Below are 21765 nucleotides of genomic sequence, written 5' to 3'. Positions count from 1 at the left end.
AATCTTTCTCCTGAAAAACATCTGCAGAAGCTGCTTCATTACTGGATGCAAAGGATAAGCAAGGTGATTTCTGAGCTACAAGCTGCAGCTCCACTAGTCTCAGAAGAATGTGTTGTCTTGTTCTCCCCCTTCCCTACCTCTTTTTACTCATGTTCTCAACACAAAGTGTTAGCTGGAAGTGACCTCTACAGGTGTACTGGGGTTTGACTGGGATAGAGTTAATTTTCTTCCGAGTAGCTAGTATGGGGCTGGGTTTTGGATTTGTGCTGAAAACAGTGTTGCTAACACAGGGATGGTTTAGTTCCTGCTGAGCAGTGCTTGCACAGAGCCGAGGGCTTTTCTGCTGCTCACCCCACCCCCGGGGGGGGGGGGGGGGCGGGGCACAAAGATTTGGGAGGGGACACAGCTGGGACAGCTGACCCCAACTGGCCAAAGGGATATCTCATACTTATGATGCCATGCTCCGGTATAAAAACTGGGGGAAAGAAGGAGGAAGGGGCGACATCTGGAGTTATGGTGCTCATCCCAAGTAACCATTATGTGTGATGGGGCCGCATGGGAAGTAGTGAATTAATTCCTTACTTTACTTTGCTTGCGTGTGCAGCTTTTGCTTAACCTATTAAACTGTCTTTATCTTGACCCATGAGTTTTCTCACTTTTGTCCTTCTGACTCTCTCCCCCATCCTACTGGGAGGGAGGAAGGCAGCAGGTGTGGGGGGCTGAGCTGCTTACTGGGGCTAAACTGCAACAAGAGCTCATCTAGACCAACCTCCTGCTTAGAGCAAGATTATTATCAATGCTACATCAGGCCAGCTGGAGCTTCATCTAGCCAAATCTTGGAGATTTCAAAGGTTGGAGCTTCTAACGCCTCTCTGGGTGACTCATTCCATTGCTAAACTACACACCTGGTGACTTTTTTTCTAATGTCTAGTCTGAACTTCAGTAATATCACTGGAGACTTCACACAGGGATTTTTCTCCATCTCAGATCATTCCTCTTTCAGATAACTCTCATCCTTATCCATCAAATTCCCACACTAACACATACCACCTTGCCCTTACATTTTCAAAGGTTTGTATAGGACATATAACTGTAAAGCTCCTGTTAAATATGACCTAATTTGGTTCCAAGTTTAGCATTACCAGAAGGACAGTTTCAGGGATGGGAATTTCATGGATTTGCAACTGTGCAATCTTGTCATCTTAAGAAATAGCATTCCAGTGCAACATTTTCAGTGAGGCACTGAAGAACAGGATGTTTCCAAAGGTGTTTCCAGGGGATCACTGTTTTCCAGCATTTCTGGGGTCCCAAAAGTTATCACGGACCATTTGGCTGTCTCACACCAACAGAAATTTGTTATTCTGTTTCAAGCCAGCCTGCACCACAGAATGCCCACAGAGACCGTCAGGCACCTTCCGAAACCTAGAGTATTATTTTAAGAGCATCGCAGAGAGACCATGCAAAAGGTCAAGAGATCTGAGCACAAGGAGCATAAAGTGCAATACCAGCTCTTCCAAATGTGAAAGCAGCAAGCTGGGCAAGTCCTGCCTCTACATTCTCAATGGAAGAAAATAATCAAAAGAAACCTGCAAACTGTGAGGATACAACTGCCCTCAGTCACACTGTGCAGCTCCCCTGGAAGCCTGCAAGAGCTGTAATTATGCACCAACAGGAAAATATACCTCTAAGATGATGCAGGGGTGCTTACAGTATAGTCTTACTTTACAGGAAAAAAAAAAACCCACACCAAAAAACAACCCAAACCTCAAAATCTGTGTTAGAAAGACTTGTTTATATATTCTGACAGAAGAACAAAATGAATGAGCATAAGGAGGCAGGAGATGCAGTGTAGGCGATTCTCAGTGAAGCATTTAACAGTGACTCAAAAATTATGCCTGAAATATATGCTTGGACATAATAAATGGATTGAAAACCAAGTATAATTCCATAAATGAAGAGTAGCAATGGGCTGCACTGTACCAGAGAGCACTAACAACACACTGGAGGTGATAAGAGCTTCTTAATTACCTCAGTGTAAATATCTGGATTTCAAAGGAGGGAAGCAACTGCAGCTGGAGAGCCAGGGAAATCAGAATGGTAGACTATAGCTATGAAATCCAGCTTGGAAATCCTGCAAAGTAACCACAAAATCTGATTCTTCACCAGTACATGAATACTAAAGGACACCCATGGTTTTCAGAAAAATTTGGCATAATGAGGTGATGAAAAATAGTCGAGGGGGGTGAGGGGAGGATCATAGGAATGGTGGGTTGATGCTGTTTCCACAGCAGCCAGCGGCAAAACTCGGTCCTTTACTTCTTTGTACTGCGGTGGCCAAGCAGCACGCTCATGCATATTGAGAGTAAAAATAGTGCCCCACCAGCACAGCCACTGGAATAACCTCATGGAGTGGATAGCAAATAATGATGAAAAATCAGAGGAATTGTAAACAAAGGCTAATACTTTCAATGGAAGAACAGTAGCACCATTAGAAGAAAGCATCAAGAGATCTGGGATTAGCAATACCCTCACAGGCTGTGCATGAACTCTGTTACCTGATATGGCCAAGCTGCCAGTGTCCTTTGCAGGGTTTGTCTACACGGGGAAATGCATGAGTGGACAGAGATACCCACTTAACCAGGGAGCTCCAGAAACTGTTTTACAGCCACAACAGAAACAAAGTGCCCAGAAGTCAATGAACTAATTTAAGATACAGCTCCTCTGCAGACATAAGGTTCATGTCTACATAGTGCTGTAAATAGCAACACGGTATGGACTCTCCAGCTGGCACTGTGTAGACATGATGCATAGATATATAGAGAGACTGTACCTCAAATCACTGCATTGATTTTTGGGATCATCTGTATTGAAAGCATAGCAGCAACTTGGAATAATTCCACTCAAGTGTGACGCAAACACTTCAAGGGCTCTATTTATGAAGAAATTATTTCTTCCCATCAGTCTGCCCTAATTTTATAGACCTTTTTGCATCCAGAGATCTACCTTCTCTCTCTCTTACGGAAAGGTAAATAAAGTCCAGGTAAAAAAGCCGAGGGAAGTGACAGACATTTGGCATGCACTTGAAAGAACCAGAGCAGAGGGGGGAATTAGCTGTCACACATTACAGGGGAAAGTCAGAGTAAAAAGATACCAGGCAAAAGAAAATTTAGTATGTCACACTTTCCAATGATTAAACCTTTTCTGAACATGTGTGAATGGCAAGGAAGATTGCTGGGGGGTTTTGTCTCTCATATAAAACCAGCACAACTGAGAACTCAAAGGTCCCATGCTCAAAGTACTGGATTTAGATCTTTTAGATATATGAATCGGGAGTTACACTTAGATGAGATGAAAATACTCTCTAGAATGAGCAAGCAGCAATTCATGGAGCAGTGAATTTCTTTACGCCTAATCACTATGCTGATGGGATTCCCATTACTAGAAATTTACGGCTACAAGCCATGTAAACCAAAAAAAAGATCAAAATAATAATCATTTAATGTGACTGAAAATTATCCATCAAAGCCTTTTTCAGCAGAAAGATGGGATAAAGGTGAGTTAGCTTGTCTATAAAATGTAGAGGTTTATAGACTTGTATTAAGAGTCTCTAAAGCCTTTGGGATTTCTGAGTTTCAACAGGAATAAATATTACCTCTTACTGCATCACATATCACAAACACAAAGCTTCCTTCAACTGCCACCAGTTTTGCCATGGAGGAGCTATCTGAACTGTTTTGATCACCTGTCTATGGAATGAAGACTCCTCTGTTGATCCTAAATTGCTCTCTCCCCCATAGCAAGCAGAGGAGGATGTAGCCGGACTGGTGCTGTGGGAGGTGGTACCCTCTGGAGAAGATGTACATGTGCTGCAGGAGCAGGTCTCCACAGTCCCCACCTTTGGGAGGGGAACAGGGAGCAGTACGTATGTTCAGAACTGGTTTCACAGGTAAGGACCTACATAAATCCAGCTTCTCACTATAGTGAAGTCTGCTAAATGCATAAAGGATTTTTTCAGTTTTCAGCTCCCTCTCATCCTCAAAAAAGGGTAATTGTCAATAAGACTAGAAGTCAAAATTATTTGGGGGGTTGGGATTTTTTTTCCTTTTTTGACAGCCAAATGTTTTCTGCTGACAACTCTTCATTATTTGGCTGAAAAATTCTGGAGAAAAGAACTTCAAATCATGTTTTTGCATGTTTCAAAAAGCTTTCCAGCTAGTTTTCTCTAGCTGAGACTTTTATATTGTTGAAAGTAAGTAAACTGAGGAAAGTGAAAGCTCCTCTCTTTTCTACTTCAGCCGCTGGTTTGTGAAACCATCAATATTTCAGGAAGGGAAGCTTTTAATCTCTTCCTTTGGTCTGGTAATCTGGGAAGTGAGCTCCATTCGGTGGCATACTCCTGCTTTGTATAATTCCAGACTCCTTTATTCAATCTGACTCTTACACTGGCACCAGAACTTCAACTGGAAAAAAAAAATAACACCCCTCCTTCCACTCCTCTGAAAATTAGTTTTCAGGTCAAAAGATGCTCTAAATCAGAAGACTCTAAGCATCCCTTTTTCTGATTCTGCAGAGACTGCTAGTTCCAGTTGAGGACAAAACTCCCAGCCTGTAAGTCTGACAGTGTTCTCCTTCGTAGAAAATGATTGACTAAAATGAAGACACGACTGATTTACAGCAGCATATTCCAGTGCAGAGTTTGTCCTTTGTCTGTGCCTGGATTTTTACAGTGGCAGCATCTGCTTCACACTGCTATCAACTCAAAGCAATGTTTCCACTATCTCCTCAGGCTATGATGAATGTAATTTTTCAGTGTTTGCCTGAATCCCACACAGCAGTAATCAGCAATTATCAAAAACAGCAAACACAAATAATTAAGACATTTCCAGGACATCCAAGCACAGAGCTCCCTGGGATGCATGCCTCACACAGCTATGGGTAGAAACATTGTCTGTACCACCCATGTGATATCATGAGCAAAATGGCACCTTTACCTCCATGTCTTGAGCCCAACTCAAGCAAGTTGGACCAAACAGTGTGGAGGAAGGCATCCAAGTGATTTGACATTTACAAAGGAAACAAGGGGCTCAAAACTGACACCCTCTGTTCTGGTTCCATAATCAGCTTCATAAACATGGGAAAGCACAAACAGTGGATTAACTCTGGCTGTGCAAAAACATTAGCTACCTTTAGTATCTGATGTCATTACATTTACTTTAGCATCTGACGCATTACACATACTATAGCAGGTCAGCCAGTGTCCTTCACCATCTCACAACCAATTTCTCCCAAATACAGTCCAATGCCAAGAGATTTTGATCTTCATTGCACTGACATGTCTCGACATGTGGTTTATCAGTTACATGTTCCTGTTTTCTTGTCCAGCTTGGGCTTCTTTGTCAGCCTCCCTTTCTGTAATGTACTGCAGTCAGGAGTTCCTATAAAACTTTGACACAGAGAATATATTTTTCATAATTTCCTATCACTGATAACAGTGCACAAACACAAAAAAAAAGTAGGCTTTTAATATACTTCTTCTAATGAAACACATCTTTTCCAAGTGAAATTGTTGGATAGGCATACAGTTAGAGGGATACTAAATAAGTATGCTTAGGTATTCAAGTGTACTTACCTCAAACTTAAGTTCTAATGATTAATTAGTCTAGTCTGGAGAACAGGAGGCTGAGTGGAGACCTTATCACTCTCTACAACTACCTAAAAGGAGGTTGTAGCAAGGTGGGTGCCCGTCTCTTATCCCAAGTAAGAAATGACAGGAGATGGCCTCAAGTTGCACCAGGGGAGATTTAGATTGGGTATCAGGAAACATTTCTTCACTGAAAGGGTGGTCAAGCATTGGAACACGCTGCCCAGGGAGGTGGTTGCATCATCGTCCCTGGAAGCATTTAAAGACATGTAGATGTGGGACTCCAGGACATGGTTTAGTGGTGCACTTGGCAGTGTTAGGTTAACAGCTGGACCAAATGATCTTAAGAGTCTTTTCCAACCTAAACAATTCTATGATTTTATATGTGTGTGCATATGTAGACAGGGTAGGAACACTGGCTGAATAGCCTATGTACCCACATGTCACAGCACTCTCAAAACTATCAAGCTGCAACAAGGCTTTTACCACCCCATACCAGGTTAACTTCAATAAGTAGTTAGCACACCTTGCCCTAGCACAGTCAACGATCCCCCATAAGGTTTCACCAGTTCATCTACTGTTCATGCTGTTTATTCATACACTTCAGATCAGTCCACCGTACTTCTTGCCTCTGCTACATCCTTCTCCTTGTCTCACCTACCTCCAGGGCACTCTCCCTCCACACTCTGCTCTTTCCAGGTCTCTCTTCACCCCATGCTCCTCTTCTGCACCCCTCAGAGCTATTTAACTACTTAGCAGGAACCAGCCACAGCTGCACCTTACCCACATCAGCCAATCCACCGCCCCTGAAGCCAGCCCACAGCTGCATATTATCAATGTTAATTAACCCAGCTTCATTCCTCTATAATTCCCCTATACCCATGCCCCCTCTCCTCTTTCTAACTTAGTTTTTGCTACTGAAATCACCAGACCAATTTGCATCTGCTGTAAACTGGCATAACTTAGCGGACGTCAATGAACGTGCAGCAGTTCCCACTACCTGACATCTTTTATGCAGACAGGTACTTAGAAATCTAGCAAGTTTGATGAGACCACTGGTCTACAGTAAGTCCAGTTCTGAGAACCTCCACTCCCAGAATTAGCATCTTTGCTTTTATCTTATTAACATCTCTGCTTTAATCTTTATGTATATAACACTGTACAGAACAAACTCTTTTCAAGTGAAGCGAATCAGCATCAGATCAAATGGGTCTCCCCTATGTTAATAATTCCTTAAGGGACAAGAAACATTAAATATTTTGTCTCCAGATTTTGCATTTTTGTTCTTGCCTTGACCTTCAGAGAAAGAAGGGCATCCAAAAGAATGTGTGTGTGTGTCTGTATATGTGTATCTACATATCAGTAGTATTTCTCATTACTATAACTACCTGTTTAACTTTTGAAAGAGACACTGAACCTCACGTTTTAGGTTTTAAAGCAGCCTCTACGTACAGGAAAGTGGGATGAGACTGCATATAAGAATATATATGGTGATTTAAATGGTCCTACATGTATATTCTCTGGGGTTCCTGTGTGATTACCAGTCATACCAGCCAGAGACAAAATCCAAGCTACTAATCTGGCAGGTATGTGCAGAGATGGGCCTCCCAATGCCTCTGTCTGAATTCACAGTTACTTGTAATCACACTGTCCCACTTGTGATCACACATCCCACAAAGATGATTAAAGGACTGAAGCATCTGTCATATGCTCCAGGAGAGGCTGAGAGAGCTGGGACTGTTCAGCCTGGAGAAGCAAAGGCTCAGGGGGACCTTACCAACGTGCACAAATAACTGATGGAGGAGGGTGTAAAGAAGACACCCAGACTCCTCTTAGTGGTACCCAGTGACACGAAAGAGGCAATGGGCACAAACTGAGCCACAAGAAATTCTGCCTAAACATAAGGAAACCGCTTTTCCCCTCCCACACCATGTGAAGGTGGCTGAACAGTGGCATGCATTTCTCAGAGAGGTTGTGGCATCTCCATCTTTGAAGATGTGCAAAACATGACCATACATGGTCCCTTGCAATTGGTTCTAGGAAATCCTGCTTGGAGCACAGGGTTGGACTAGACAATGACCAGAAGTCTCTTCCAAACTCAGCAATTGTGTGATTCTGTACTAACACTGAGCAAAAAAATAATGACTTTCAATATCTGGGCCAACACAAATAAAACAGCACTATTCCTCACACCTGATTTTCCTGAGAACTACACTTTCTTCTTGTTTAAGAGTGCAAAGAGAATGGCAAATATCCTTTCTGGCACTTTGTAAGTCAGTATATTAATTTCTCCTGTATCATAAAATTTCAAGTACAGATGACCACGTCCTTGGAAAGCCAATGCGAGGAAGCAGAAACAAGTAAACCAGCTTTGTCTTCCCTACATCATACTTTCCTTCCCTGCTCACTGCCATGCTACCGACCTGCATTACTCCAGAGCAATGATCCCTCCCCACTAGCCTGGAGATTGCCATGGCCCAAGCCAGCTGCAAGTCATCTAAATCACAGAGAAAGAATGTGATTACGGTGGAACAAGGCTCTGTGCTTGCAGCTGGCAAAAGCATATTGTGCCCTCTGAGCAAGGGTAAGTACCACAGGCTACGGAAATATTTGCAGATAATATCAATTCTGAAACTGAGAATTTGAAGGAAGGTGAGAGGAATGGCAGGGAGGGGAGGCAAGGGGAAGGGAAGGCAAGGACCAGGATGGCCTACACAACTGCTCTTTATACCACACCACTTCTTCACCCTCCTAAGAGGGCAAAACTCTGTTGACTCCATGAGCCCCACACCAAAATGTCTGTGCAGCCCAGAGCTGTAAAACAAGTACCATGTTCCTTGGAGAACTGCAAAGAAGGGGAGTGCTGGGAGTGGTTTCCAGTCATCTCTCCTCTCCGCTACAAAATGAGGATGGGCATGGCATTTGGTTTTGTTCATTCTTGCTGGCTTGTCCATTCTGCCACGGGAGAGAGATGCAGATTACACAGCCTTGCTGCCTGCCATGTGATGTAGTCTTACACTTGTTGCCAACTGTGTGTAATTAAAGAGTCAACTAGTTGCACAACTTTGTACCAGCAGTTAGGGAAGCCTGCTTACTTACCCCCATGGTGCTTCTCCTGCATAGGTCTGGCTGAAGTTCAGGAGAACACACAGACCACAAGAAACTCCATGTTCCCTAGTGATCAGCGCATCAGGAATTTTCTATATATCTATGGGCAAGGACTCTGCAGAGTCAGGTAGTCACAGAGGCATTACACTGTTAGTACCCAAGTTTTCTCAGAGCAAACTGTCACCCTGGTCATGTGTGTTGGACTGTGTGTTTGTAGACATGGGTTTTTTATGTAGCTATGCGTCCTAAAGACTGGGAAGGCTAAAACAATTACTTGGTAGGCTGTAACTTAGTCATATTATCAATAGATTATAGTGTCTCTGTACAATATTTATGAGCAGAGAGACATTTACCAAATCCATTTCCTAGGAGACCCGTAAAGGACTAGCATCTTACTACTTCTGCTGAGCTTTGCTTCATGTTACTCAACAGAAACCCTGAAAGCAAAAGTACAGCAAAGAACAAACCAGTCTTCTATAAATCCCATGAAAAGTATTACCCTGGAAAATTTCAAATAAATGAGAAATAGCAAGATAGTTTTTTTATCTCTGTTTCCCTGTGAGTCACAACCTCAGCTTCCACAGAGATGCTGTTTGCACAGGTTGTAAACAAAATGAGGCAGAGAGCTTTTCTCCCATTTATCCATAAAACACCTGCCTCACTCCAGATGTTACTGAATAGAAATAATCAGAGGGCTTTATTTTAAAACTAATCACCAAGATTATGAAAAAAAAAATAAAAATCCTTGTTTTAACTCATATTTTTATTGTAGTCACACCCTGGCATCCAGGGCTCTGTTTCACTTGGTGCTTCACACCAACAGCCCCCGTCTTCCATGGGTAATATGCATGCAAGTTTTATCTGAAGTAACCGCAGAACATAATTCAAACAACGGCATCTACTGCTTTTCCACATGTCATTGTTAATATAATTCCTGCTCAGTAACATATTAAGAGGTGCTGAACTCAACAGGAATTTAGGGCACTTGGAAAGATCAGCTCGGAAATGCACGGGTATTCGCAGACAAATGCCCTCAATTGCTCTCTGCTGCCGTAAGCTGCTTTTGTACTACAATTTCATGGCTGATGCCTGCTCATTTTCTTCACACTGGTAATCTCATGGGGCCACTGGCTTCCCTGGAACTCAACCCATTTAAACAAGCTGAGCATCTAAGTGGTCCTTAGTCTGTCTCCCTGCTGCAGAGACAGGGGCTTCATTCCGTCCCTTGGCACCATCCTAGAAAACAAGGAAGCATTGGCTCAGCTCATGCTGGGGTCAGTCAGGTTCTGACATACCCTTCTCAGCTACAGAAGACTTAGACCACAAAACAAGTGGCCCAGACTGCCCACGCTATTCTATGCAGCAAGGCTTCTGGACGTTTAAAATGAATTAAGATTCTTCTGTGATCACAAAATTATCTGGTCAAGTTTTGTGTCTCAAGACAGCTGGCAAAAAAGCTGAATCCTCCCCCACCCTGAAACCAACAAAAAATCCCATGAGATGTATCTAATAATTTTCTGTGAGATGCAGAGGAGTCAGTCACATCCTACCAGCCATGACACTCTGAAAAGATCCAGCTGTTTTAATTGCTTTATGATCATCACTGCTCATCACTACCATGGAGTGTAAGAAGTCTTGAAGCTGGGTGTAAGGTTTAGTGCAGTTTAGACTGCATCAGAGAAGATTCGCCTCTGAAGTGCATGTAGGCTATGTCTGTAGAAAAAAATACCGGTATGGGGTTTTAACAATGCTCTGCACAAAGTAAGATACACAAGCGCATTTAAAGTATCATAGCAGATTTAGTGTGAGAGAATTAGTTACTTCCTTCCACTACACTTCTAGATAATATTTATCTGCAGGAGGTTTTAGGCTTTCTTGTAAAAGCAAATAAAGCCTGGAGCATATTAACTTCCACTACAGTAAATCACATCTTTTGATACTGCTATACTAGCTTTATCAGAGGAGTGTTAGAAAAACTCTGGAGAAGAGAAGGAATTAACAAATTAGCTTGCTCTGTAAATGTCTCCATGAAAGCTGACGTTCCTCCTGTATCTTAGATAATATCAAATTAATTCTCCAGCAATCACTGATGTTTTTCATAAACTGTTCCAAATTAAGTTCAAATCTATGCACAGCGAAAAAGAAGAGTTTAAGTTTTCACTAAAACAGCATCACGGTTATGAGGCCTATGGGCAAAAATAAAGGATGTTCATGTATATATTTCATTGCCTCCAACTTTTAATTTTATTATGTTAGAGCATACATTGTTCGAAGACAGAATACTGTCCAGAGTCACCAAACACCAATAGATCAAAACGTATTTGGTGTCACTTTAACACGTCTTCTTTAAAAGAGGGTTGTTCATTTTTCCTATTTATTGTACTGCTGTGGAACCTGATGGCCAATATTCTGTTGCCATACAAAAGCTCTTATTTATGTAAAACATTATCAGATATAAATAGGAAAGAAATATCAGCCCCCCCAGCTGGTTAATTCAGAAGCAATAAGTTACATTGATTTGCACCAGTGCATTTTTTTCATTTTATATAGGAGCAAAGAGCCACACAAGATGCAGACAGTGAAGTCTCAGTTTCTGCATTCTTCTCGTTCATTTTGGTACCCGGTCACAGGAGTAAGAACTTAATGGCTATTACCAAAAGAGACACAGAAGTCTAAAGACCAACACCCCTCCACTCTGCTGCCTGTCTCCCAATCACAGATATTCCAGCCTGGGATGTGGAGTTGTATGGACATACCAATCTGTTCTGAAGCAGAACTGAGTTGCTCTTTGTGTTGGTGGATTTCAGCAGCCTTTTTAAGTGGCATATATGGGTAAGATCACAGACATTTGAAGACCAGGAAAATACATCACAGCCCTGTCAGACAGAATACATTGCTTTGAACATGCATTAGCAGTAGTGGCTGTATACTATACAGTGATAGCCAGCTTCCATTTACTACCTTTAATTAATAATTGAAGATATTGACTACCATAGTTTCAGATTGCTGTTTAGTAACCTCTAATACATAGATTGATACCCTATATTAACATAGCACGTGTCATCGTGAACGGTCCTCAACCTTTTACCAGTTTAATAAAATGACACACAAGCTCCCTTCCCATTTTTGAAACACAGCTACTCCTGAGACAAAACACGGCTGCCCTTCAACAACACACTGGAATGCTACCAAACGACGAGAACAGCACATGAAATATTTAGAAGGCAAACAGACACAAAGCCAACGTAGCCACACACCAGCAAGGCATCACAGTCTTTAATGACACCAAGATCCTACTGCACTTCTCATCCCAAGTGCTGACATGTTGCCTTTTACTGCCATATTGGAGATCAATTCAATACCAGCCAGGAAGGACTGAATCAGTGGCTTCAAAGCCTCCACACCAAACACACAGACTTGCTGGAGCATTCAGAAAAAAAAAAAAAAAAAAAAAAAATCACCTAAGTTAGGGCATTCAGCAGTGCTTCTGACAGACTAGCCACAGCACACAAAACACAGCAGTGTTCTGGTTCATGCCAGTTTTTATGTCTCAAACTCAGGAGGATAAACAAAAGCATAGAGGGAAAAGGTGCAAAATGTTAGAGCCAAAATGATAGGAGCCAATGTGGCACAAAGTCCACTGGAAGACATTAGCCCATCACAATTAAATGAATACATTTGTTCAGGACAAGAAAGTTTATTTCAGATGAGTGTTTTTCTCATCAGCAAAAAGATTTCTCATTTGGTATTTGGAGCCTTAAAGTTAGTTCAGTTTTTTGCTGAACCATTGCCCCACTGAAGCAATGACTCAGGGTGACTTTGGGGTCGTAACCAGGCTCTCAGCTCAGTGGCCAACACTCAGCTCCAGTTGCATTACTACACTCCAATGACCAGTTGTGGCTGTTACTCCAGTGCTGCGTAGCCACCACACTGCAGAGATATTACCCTCTAAACACTGCACTGTTACTGTACATACCCGGCAGCTGTTCCTACAATATTCATATATTACCCTTTTCAGATGTAAATATTAAGTATCACAAGAGTTTACATTAAAGTCCCATTAGCAGTAAATGCTCTTCTCTTGGAACACCACTTTTATCATCAAAATGATAACCCCAAGTAACAGAGATCTTTTTTCTTTTTAGTTTTATTTTTTCCCAAGTGATTAATGCCAAGATAACTCAATTCAAGTGAACCAAAAAAGAAGACAGTTTAAACAATTCTTCCTCTTTGGGAAGAAGCCGTTCAAGTACATTTTGGGAAACATTCATTTCCCCTTTTATCTTTTATTTGAAAACAAAACCAGTTTGTAACTGAACAACCAAACGTAATGACACTAATTGAAGTTTCAGGTATCAGGGTAGTGGGAAATAAACATATCTTTCAGTATTTCAGGAATATTTGCAAGTGATTTATTTGCACCAAAAGCCACAGCATCAGTCAAAGGTCAGCAAGCCAGGTTCGTAACAACATTTGACTGACTAGAAAAGGGATCAAAAGAAAGCTACCTCCCTTGTAAGCTGGAATTGGCTTTTTAGGACTGAAGATGAATACTGCACACTGAAAACGGAAGGGAAGGATCAAAGCCACCAGAAGAAGGCAAATATACGTCTAAACACCTACCATTGCCTGGGTGATTCCATCTGGAGGCAGGACCCTTTCGGCAGTCTCAGCTCCCACCATCAATCCAGAACATGTAGGGAACCAAATGCCATAAGAGTCTAGAAGATCCTTCATTGTGAACTTTGTGCAGAATTTCACGTGCAGATTTCTCTTTTGAATGGCCAAACAGCAATGAGCTAAATATTCAATAAATCAAAAACTTACTCTTTTCCAGACTGCAAAAACAGTTCGTCTATAGTGCGTTCTCATTATTCATGGAAAAAACAGCTGGAGAATCCTTCCATGGCTTGGTTCTCTGGAAGAGCTAGGGTTTTTGGATGGCGTTTCTTCTGTCTTGCTCACCACTGAATTATTCTTAATAAAGTTTAGCCTTATACTGAGCTATCCCTGATTCAGGCCCTATGTATCCCTTGTCAAACAGAAACAACTCTACCAAAAGTACTTGAGCTACTGTAGAAGTAGAATGTGACTCCAGGGATGTGGATGTGCACACTACCAGCGAGTGTAGCAATGGGCTTAGCCACTTCTTTCCCTGGCGAACCTGCCTGTATGTATCAAGATGAAAATAGGAGGTATTTCTTATAGGGGACTGAAATGACAAAAGACATTAAAGAACACCTCCCATATATGCTCACTATAGCAGGTACATTTGGAGTGTCAAGCCCTCAGGCATTCACCCTCTTATTATGTGTATAAATCAAAGATGTTTAACTAAATCTTTTGAAGTGACTGTAGGCTGTACCAATGGTATCAGCCTGGATAACTGTGGGACACTAAACCCCAGTTCATATTGCATCTGCGTGCCACATAGCAGGCTTCTTATGTGAACTGAGCACAGATGAACCTCCCATTCCTCATACTCTGCTGTTAAGCAGGTAGGATGGAAATGGTGACCATTAATCAGGTAGGATAGAAATGGTGACCCATGAAACACATTTGTCCTTGACCTGTCCTTTTAAGGATCATCCAGCCCTTTTTACGCATCTCTCTCTATCCCACTCCATGACAACTGCAGGCTCCTCTGCTCAAAAGCCAAATGTACTAGTGTTCCTACCTAGTGAGAGGAGGTCACCAAATATACCACCTACAATTACATTTTCATCTTCTAGCTGTAGCAGCTTTCTATTCAAGAGTCATAATTGTCTTCTCGTTGGAAAAAAATGAGAGGTATTTTAGGAAGCCGTTAGAGAAGCTGAGTGGATTGAAGTATTGTTGTGCTAATTAAAGCTTCTTTGATTTTCAAACGCTTAATCTCAACGCTCTATAAAGTGAGCGCTTTTATAGAAAGACCAACCCTGGGCTATAATGCAACTCTAAAAGTACCTGTTAGAAGCCTTGAGTACAGAACATTTCTCATCTTTTCTCAGCAGACTGAAAGGCAGCGTGAAATCATGATCTCCCTACAGTCTTCTGAAGTGAAAAGATACAATCCTATTTGCTTCTATGGGCTCTGGTTTTCTTCAAGAGCCCACATTCGTACATATTTGCAGAGCCTGGCTGTGGCAGTACATAGCAGCTGCTCCCAGGGATAGCACTGGATCAGACGATCTGATCTTCTTTGGCAGCCAGGCCACCTAACTTAAGACTGCTAGCCCCGAAGGCAGCGGCTCCAGATGCTTTAGAGGAAGAATAAAACTTTTAACAGTGGGTAACAGCACACCTGCGAGATACTTCTTTTTGCTTTCAGAGGTAAGAATAATTCTACTATGGAGCATTCTTATTCTTTTAAGTATAAATATCTAGTTTCTGCATGGCAAGGGAGTACATATTCACACCTGAGATCCACATGTCTCCATAAAGCAATTATTTTGTATCCATTAATCAAACAGTACATGTAAGCTGAGTAACTTTCAAGACTAACAGTTAGGTAAATCAAATTCATGTTGAAATGGTAATTATTACATAAATAAGGTAACATCTAAGAAGAGCACCTTGTTACTGAATGGACTCTCTCCCTCTCTGTGCGGAAAGTGTGCTGAACTTATCTTTGCTCCCCCTATAACCTCAGTGCCAGTGCAGCTGAAGAAGAAAGAGGAGCCTATTTCACGGATCATCAACATGTCTGTTAGCTAAGTTACACGTGCAGAGCTGCAATTTTTTCCCCAGTGTAGGTTGCTTCAGAGAAAACCTTAAAGGTAAGGAAGTGGCTTGGTGTAACCAAAGGACAGACTCAATATACAAAATGTTTGTAATTGATGAAGCATAAAAGACAAGCTAGAAGGATTTGCATTTTGGGGGAAAAAACCCACACATCTATTTACTTTCAAGATTAAGTAAGAAATTAACTCAGAGACTCAATTAACCCAGTGCACAATGTTGAGTTTTCTTTTTAATGGAGTCATTTCAGAGGGCAAAAAATGTGTCCTATGACCTGGTCCTGAATGCGCATAGTGTTGCTGCTTGAAAACTTCCACTCAGCAAAACTGACGACATCACAGCAAGTATTTCAGTACAAGATACACCAAGGAGTACAGTGACTGCACACACTGTGGGAAAGATGAGAATCGTAAAGTATGAGATGTTATCTTGTTGGCAGCATGGCCAAAGGAACCTAGCAGGAGCATTTTCCATACAGCGGAGGCAGCACAGATGGAAACAGGCAAGATCTTTCTTCAAAAAAATGTATGATTGTGATACAAGAATTGGCATTCCCAGTCCTAAGAGAAAGGAGCTTTCTGAGCTAGATGCATGACAGGTATAATGAGACAGACCATGAAGGACCTCAGCAGTGAAGGCTCTGTGGGTAGTATTTCACAAGATGAAGTGTGGCCAAGAAGGGAGAAAACTAGCAGAGGGATACAGAAATGGCTTTTGCGTCAAGTGAATTGTAGATTCAGGAAAACAGGTTACACAGCAACGTTACAATTTGTTCCAAAAAATGCAACAGGAGCTTTTGCTAAGGACAAAATGGAGAAGACGGATACTGTAGAGGTGATAAACAAGCATTTCTTTTTTTTTTTTTTTTTACACCGAAAAGAAAGAAGAAAGAAGCAATGAGATTTAGACACACCTAGAGCCAACAAAATTCAATGACAGTGATCACACCCTTGAAGCGAGTCATGGACTTGAGTACCTCACCAAATTAAGACCACCACCACAGAGCAGCTAACAGACAAATGACTTGGACTAGACCCATTTAAGCCTGATAACTGCAAATCTTTACAGCTCAACTCATCAATTAATAAGTGAGATTCAGTACAACTGACTAAATATACTTGAAGCTATTGATGAACAAGGATTTCATTGGTAAAAGCTCTTCTCGACTAAGAAAGCTAATCAAAATCACATGACAGGCCATGCAAAACGTTCTGCTTCATATAAGGTTAGGGTATTTTCACTTCATTTCACCATATGTAATCAGCACTCTACCGTTTCTGCATGCCACTGTTACAAACTGTACCTCTCTACAGAAAGACCTGGCTACCTTTATAGACGGATTTCTAATACACAACACCTTTGGCATAAAATAATTACCATTTATGTCATTGCCCTCTTTATATATAATACAACATTGAGACATGGCAGGCATGACTGTATTAGACCAGCTTGCAGGAAATACACCTTGAAAAAACCAAACAATTTTCAAAAGAAAACAAGACCGAGTCAGTTTGACTTCCTCAGTCAACCCAAACCAAAACCCATGATCAGTCACACAGTTGTTTGAAACCTGACTGTAAGTCAGCCCTTACAGGATAATGCTACAGGCAGTGGTTCGGAGTCAGGAATGTAGCTGTAACGTACGAATTGATACCCACAAGCCTTCGGAGAACGCCATCAGTAGGCTTAATCATATTTCCACTGGTTTTGGTGGAACTGAATGCTGTCTCAGCAGTGAAGGCAGCAGAGCTTGGCCCCAGAACCTTACTCACTCAAGGCTAAATCCAAAGCCTACGGAAGCCAAACCCTTGGATTAATCGTACTGTAATGCTTGAGTTGACATTTACAAGTTGACTCTCAAAGCCCGCAGCCACATTTTCCACTCACTCCATCGCCATTTCTTATACGATTCAGTAAGAAAAGCATCAATGAACCAACCATTCATTTCAGGTAGACCTGGCCAGTAGTGACAGCAGAGAAATCAGACTCCAGAAAATAACCAGACGGAATAATCCTGGGTAAGATCCTTAAAAATTATCTTTAATTGATGCCAAGTATGAACAGATGAACAAGTACAGAAGCAGGTAAAATTGCATAGATGAAAACTATGCATTTCAAATAGTTCAAGAACTCATAACATTAGATGTTTTAAAAATGGTAAGTCAAACAATTTCACTATTGGAAGTAAAATGAGCTGTAAGGTGACAATGAAGTACATACTTGACCCAAAGTGTAAGCGATTTGTATATGGTGGAAATAAGTACAGCTGTGTCAGCTTAAATGGTTTGTTGCCCTGATGGTGCACTTTCATATGGAGACTATTCAGTTTATATATTTCACATCGGTAATATCTGATCTTTAAAATCAGAGGTATGTCTGAGAGGCCATATACAGTTCTATTGACAGCTGTTATTTATTCATTTCAAACCGACATACTGCAAAAACAATGGTTTACATGTAAAGGAAAGGAAAAGAAAGATTTCATCTTAGCAGGTTATAGGTAAGGGTTTGCTGAATTTAGTCATAAAAATATCATTTTTACTTTTGTACAAAAGTAAAATATACATTTGATTCCAATTACATTATAGAAATGTCACTGAAACAGTAACATGGATCAAAGACTGATGCACCTAAAGGAACTGAATGCAATGTCTTCATTTTATTATAGAAACTAGAAATGGAAGATGAGTATTTTTATAACTTGTCGTGACATTTGCTAGAGCCTGTGAACAGGTGAAATATACAGAATTACAGAGATATTAACAGATACTTTGAGACAAATTTCAGTTAAGACCTCAGTTTCATTTTATTTCCTTTGAAAATTATCAAAGCATGCTGTGCCTTGACAGCATAAACTGTTGACCTCACCGGTGGCAAGTTCACCTGTACTGAGTGAAACAGTAGAACACCCTGAAGTTTCAATTTTGCAGATACAAATACTGACACCTTTAAGAATACTTGATAAGCATTTCAGGAAAAATAAATTCTCTATACCTGATTAAGTAAAGCCCGAACAACAGAAAACAGAAAAAGAAACTCAGCCCGAAATAAGTCCAACCAAAATTTAAATGTAGGTCCCTGGTTAAAGCATCTCGGAAAAGGAGCCTGTTTCAGACTTGCAATATGCAGGTCTGGAACAAACTTGCCATGTTGTGCAATTTGCAAGGACAGCTTTCCAGTTCCGTCCAGCTCTGTGGCTATGGAGGGTAAATCACACTTGGGAGCTGGTTCTGCATTCCTGCGAGTCTGAAATTACTGTGACGATCAGTGGCATCAGGCTGCTGGAAGCCTACAGGATCAGATCACTCCTGGAAAAACCTCTTCCTAATAAATTAGATGTTCCTGTCCTAGTGTTTATTTTATTTCAGTTAATACATGTGCATATAAGAAACTGCACTGTCCAAGTGTGAACTATGGAAAAGTGAAACTTGCCCTCACCCTCAGTTCCTTATACTTAAAAATAAGCATGATTTTATGTTACACTTGGGCTTCAGCTCTCTCATAATAGAAACAAACTTTCTGTACTTCTGCCTTGTGAAAACATTTGTCCCTTAGTAAAAAATATGTCAATAAATGTTGCCACTGCTCCAATTGTTGGTTTGGATCAATGCAGCCTCTAATGAATGATGCACAGCTCATTTGCTAAGAAGGGTCTGATCCCTGAACTCTCTACTTGGGCAAAATCACTGCTGAGAACAAGAGGACTTTTGCTGAATTTTGCCCTGTCTCTAGTGCTTCGTACCGTCTTTCAGGTGCTTGTCCACATGATCAACAGTACATCAGGTTAAGCACGTGCATATTAGAGAATTTGTACATGGAAATTAATTTCCTTGGGCATTGATCATTGTCAACTTCCCAGAAAGCAGCGGGATTGACTCTCCTCGCACCTATAAATGTGTAAACCAGGAACAAAGGAAGGAAATCACTAGAATTGTTACCAGGAACAACACAGTAAGCCAGGCTGTGAATTTCCAGCACTCACATACTCAGAGTTTTGCAGCACATGGCCACGCTCTGCCCAGCCACCCCCTGCAAAGTAGGGTCAGTTCCATTACGTTTAATGATTATTAAAGGCTTATCTATCTGAATGAACTTGTGAGGCAGATGAGGTAAACTGCATTAAGCCCCATTGTGTTCAGAATTAAAGCAGCCTTAATTTAATTCAGCTTACGTTCCTTCCAAAAAGAATGACTCCAAATCAGATTAAGGTTGCTTTTATACTGCAACAGAATGTCCATGCTGGGCTTTAAAGCAGTTTAACAAATCTACTTTAAATGCACACCTTTCATTAATTTGGATTAGCCTTCTTGAAGTCCCCAGTGGAGATAAGGCTTAAGAGACTCCATGCAGGGAATCTACATGGGTTTGCTAGGATGCTGTGAACTCACACCCTGGCTTACTGCACACTAACTTCCTCGTGCAGACAAGTAAAGCCAGTTCATTCTCTCTACTGGAGCTGCCACACAGAGGATTTGAGCTCTTGGCAATCTGGTAGCAGCCTCTCTGTTCTGTGAAGGAAGGGTGTACAGAGCCTTTCATTTTCACTCTCCCCCTTGCTCCTCTGCCTGTTCCTCAGTGCTCTGTAGTTAAGTATGGTAGGACCAGATGGGGAATTTTGGCAGTGATGCCAGCCTATGGGATTCCTGCCCACTGCCTCTCCACTACATTCCTGCCTCTGCACTGCGGTGCACTGCTGCCTTGCTCACACCAGATAAGTTCCCTCATCCCTTTCACTGAGTGGATGAAGAAAAAGCTGTTTGGGGGCAACTAAAAAGCACAGAGAGGCATAGAGCAGGGGCTAGTAAAGGAGGCTTGGGCAGTGACTTCTTATGCCGGAATAGCTCCCTTGCCTGTTCAAACTACAGCCCAGCTAAGACTGCTGTATCTACTGGTTTCTCTGTCCAGCATAACAGGGGCACTGCTTCTGGGAGGTCTCTTGACTCTTTCAGAGATGGACTAAACTGGTCATCAGCTCTTTTCCAGTCCTCTTCCCCTGACATAAACAATCCCACTGAGCTTATGTGTGGCAAAAAGAAGCATATGCCAAAAGGGAGACAAAGCAGAAGAAAAGAAAAAAAGGAAAAGAAAAGAAAAAAAAAAAGAAAAAGGAAAGAAAGAAAGAAAGAAAGAAAGAAAGAAAGAAAGAAAGAAAGAAAGAAAGAAAGAAAGAAAGAAAGAAAGAAAGAAAGAAAGAAAGAAAGAAAGAAAGAAGAAGAAAGAAAGAAAGAAAGAAGAAAGAAGAAAGGAAGAAAGGAAGAAAGGAAGAAAGAAAGAAAGAAAGAAAGAAAAAAGAAAGAAAGAAAGAAGGAAAGGAAGAAAGAAAGAAAGAAAGAAAGGAAGGAAGGACGGAAGAAAGAAAAGGATGCTTACTGGTAAGAACAGGCAGTTTGTTAAGTGCACCTTCAGGCCCACAAAGACATTTCAGCACTCCTGTGTAAAGGGAGTAAGAGCTTTTGCTGTTGTTGTTATTTTTTGTTGTGTCAAACTTGTCGAAAATGCATGCCTATGCTACATGAGGTTAATTCCTGTATTCCATATGTATTGAGATCCTTTGCAGTGAGCTATAAATGGAAAAAAAAGCAACATTCAGGCTCCCCAAACCACCCCGAGCCTTAGCAATCCATCCTGGTCTCCTGACAAAGAATCGCTGCATGCAGCACTTTTTACATATGCAGGATGATTATCATTCTGCTCATTAAACTAAGGTGTGCATACCCAACTGTGGCAGAAGTTAAGTTACCCAAAGTCAGGCCTCCTCTCCCAGATGCTACTTTCTAATCATCAGTCCCGCAGCACTGAATTGATTATTGCTGTTTAGTTTATTCTGATGGTTGTTTTATAAGCTGAGTGCAGCATTCAAGTCCACTTTGACATGAGAAGTCATATCATAGAATTCAAGAGTTTGGGAAGATCAGGACCACCAGAATTTAACGGGGAGATAGGTGTACGATGGGCAGGGGCGTGAGTGGGGGACAGGAAGGAAGCTTTACAACATCTACCTAGAGGATGTAATGCCCTGTTTTATATGATGCTTTGCATTTCGTGCAGGAGTTGGAGCTCCCTCAGTTCATGATCGCTTTTCCATTGTTAAGATTCACAGAAGCCACACAGTGAGAAAGAAAGTCTTTCTGGAAACCTGGCAGGTCAGGCTTGTGCGTAACTGCAGAGTTAGGGTTTTTAACTCTAAGTGTCTTGATTTTATATATATTTGTGTGTCTGCGTATCTGCATGACACACATATGCGCAGACACACATATATATTTCTACACATATATACATATATCAGAAAGATAGGG

Source organism: Falco cherrug, chromosome 5 (genome assembly GCF_023634085.1).
Source record: "Falco cherrug isolate bFalChe1 chromosome 5, bFalChe1.pri, whole genome shotgun sequence".
NCBI classification, from domain to species: domain Eukaryota; kingdom Metazoa; phylum Chordata; class Aves; order Falconiformes; family Falconidae; genus Falco; species Falco cherrug.
Note: the sequence above shows the minus strand (reverse complement) of the source record.